The following is a 2,610-nucleotide window of genomic DNA, read 5'->3' as shown; positions in this document are numbered from 1 at the left end:
TAACTGTGCTACACTGCGCCTCTCACCATAAGCTTCTCTGAGAAAACAAAATATTTCTTCGGGTTCAATTTGCTCTCCCCCAGTACATAACTTGATCTCTTCAAGTGCAGAACCCCTGAGGAGGGAAAAAATGAAGTCAACCTGATCATCATTACCCAAGCCTCTAGTTCTGATACCCCTCTGTACTTCATCAATAAACTCCTCTACAGAACGTCCATCTACGGTTGCATCCCCACTAAAGGGTTGAATAGGTCGCTCTCGCGGCAGATATACATATGACCTACTTGCCCCGTCACTCAAAGCAGTTATCCTGGCCATAGCCTGGTCATGTTTGTTACTCAGTTCTGACAATTTTGCCTGAAGCTCAGTGACAGGGTCCCTTGCGGTGGCCCCCGCCAAACCCTGGTCATCGTCACTGTTTGTGTCTGACATAATGAAATGTCTGTGTCCAGATTAGTCTTTGGTCAGGATGCAGAAATTGCCTTAGCAGTCTATTCAGCTAGGTGCCACTGATGTCCTCTTCTCCTCTGGAAAGAATCCTTCCCTCGATCGAAATCACCCTCTTCTGGAAAGACTGGCCACTGCTCCTCTGCACACCTCTGGTATGGCCTCAATCGTCCGATCCTTTCCAATCCCTCGCGTCGCAGGTGACCACCACTACAGTTATTTCTTGCACCGTAAAATAACCTACTTAAACGGAAACCCATAAAAAACAAAATCGCTGAGCTGCCACTTTTGCAGATACCCCACTCCTGGTACCAAATTGTGTAGCCTGGCTAAATTAACCATCCCAGAACACAGATTATCTTTGGGGTTCTTTTAATCTGAATGATAAAGTAAGTGCTCAGAAGAAAATAACAAGGTTGTAAAAATAAAGAAATAAAATTGTTACAGACAGCTCCTATCCAGTAACAGCTTTGTGCTCTGGTAACCCACTGCTACTGCAGGTTATTTCCCCAACTTTATCAGCATCTGGAACTCAAGGACATCTAGCGTCATTTCGTGTCTGATATAAACCCAAACATAAATAAAACAAAACTTAGCAGTGCAAAAATAACTGTAGTGGCTTCTCCTGCATAGATACAGAGCCAAGATTAAACAGTTAACATGGTACATTTCCCTCTTACCCACAGAGATAGTATAATACAAGTGTGAACTCAAATACATACAGTGCATTAATCCAGCAGAAAACGGAATATGGATCCCTCTGAGACGAACGGCGAAGTTGGTGGCAGCTACTCCTGGTGCCTTAACTGTTGCACACTTTGCGTTCAAAACAGATCACGCAGCGAAAAAAGGCATTGCACACCCACATAACACCAATGCAAGCTAGCACTCGTGCATGTCTCCGTAGATCCCCATGATCCCTTCCGCTCTCAGAGGTACCCCAAAAGAAAAACAGTGCCATCCAGTGGCATGTCCCATAATATCGAACTTCCACCCGGCTACAATTAGTTTAGACAGATTGTGTGTGACTTTAATTATAACTTTGCTGAAGGTTAAACCACACCTTACGAGTGGTCATTGCAAAAATCTACCTAAAACAAAATTGTTAACACACTTTAGAAACTCTATGTGAAGGGATCAGGCCAGAAAAAGCAAGGCCTGAGGAGGAAGATGAGGATAAGATGGGGAGCAAGGAAAATCACAGGTATATTCAAATTTATAGCTGTCATTTGGCACAGTGATGATATGAGGGCCACAAGCCAGACCAGCGGGATGTCTTCCAAAGATACAAAAGTGTAAATACAAAAAAAGCATGTGTCAGTGGAGTCTATTTTCACTACATTCCTTCATATTTTTGTTAAAAATAAGACAAAAACTGTTCTTAATTTAAATGCATGGCACCAATTCACATGGGACGTGCCAACTCTTAGCTCATGCCAGCCTGGTGCTTAGGATAGGGCACAGAGACAGCTGAGAAGAGTAGCCTGGTACTCTGTCAGCTGTGTGAGCCTGCTGTCATTCCCTGACAGCAGGCTCACACAGCTCCATGTGATCCTGTTTGTTTGTTTGGCCCATTCTCAGGGTAGGGCATGTCTCTCACAGCAGCTAGCCCACAGAAGCATTACACACTGCAATCCAGATTAGTTAGGCCATTGATGGGTAATTACAGACTGGCAGCGTGCAGGTTTGCTCCTGCTCTGGCTACATGAGGGTGAAACTATTAATTCAGTTTTTTTAGTTTCCCATAAAATAGACTGAATTGTGACCAGCAGTTCTGGTGGCAGAGGGACTGCTGATGCAGGTCAGCGTTTTCCTCTTATTCACACTGGCAAAGGGGCACAAACAGCCAGACAAATACACCTGGAAACATCTCTATGATCAAGTTTAAAGACCTAAGAAAAAATATTTGTGGTTTTTAATATTTAATGATAAGTTTACAAAACTATTGTTTAAAAAGAGACTGTGATGAAAAGAAAAGTGCAAGATTTTACTTAAAGATAGAGAGACACAGTGATTGAATCTTAGGATCTCTTGCCAGAGCTGGCCGGGGTATGCATTGCACTGCGCATTTCATTTCATTTGCGCTCATCTGCGTGTAATTAGCATCTGATTTAAAAAAAAGCTGCAGCTAATTATGCTATCACTGATTCTGACAGCCATGTG

General features: G+C 43.2%; 1 long non-coding RNA gene across 1 annotated transcript; it reads right to left on the bottom strand.

The window, feature by feature from the left end:
* Positions 1–802: 802 nt before the first annotated feature.
* Positions 803–1,444, bottom strand: LOC143418988 (uncharacterized). The gene is made up of 2 exons (XR_013098939.1): positions 1,170–1,444; positions 803–1,072 (listed from the first exon to the last, which is right to left on the bottom strand). It is a non-coding gene; the product is annotated as an uncharacterized LOC143418988 (long non-coding RNA).
* Positions 1,445–2,610: the final 1,166 nt, after the last annotated feature.

This window comes from Maylandia zebra, linkage group LG6, assembly GCF_041146795.1.
Source record: "Maylandia zebra isolate NMK-2024a linkage group LG6, Mzebra_GT3a, whole genome shotgun sequence".
Taxonomy (NCBI): Eukaryota; Metazoa; Chordata; class Actinopteri; order Cichliformes; family Cichlidae; genus Maylandia; species Maylandia zebra.
Note: the sequence above shows the minus strand (reverse complement) of the source record. Positions and strands in the feature narration are given on the sequence as shown.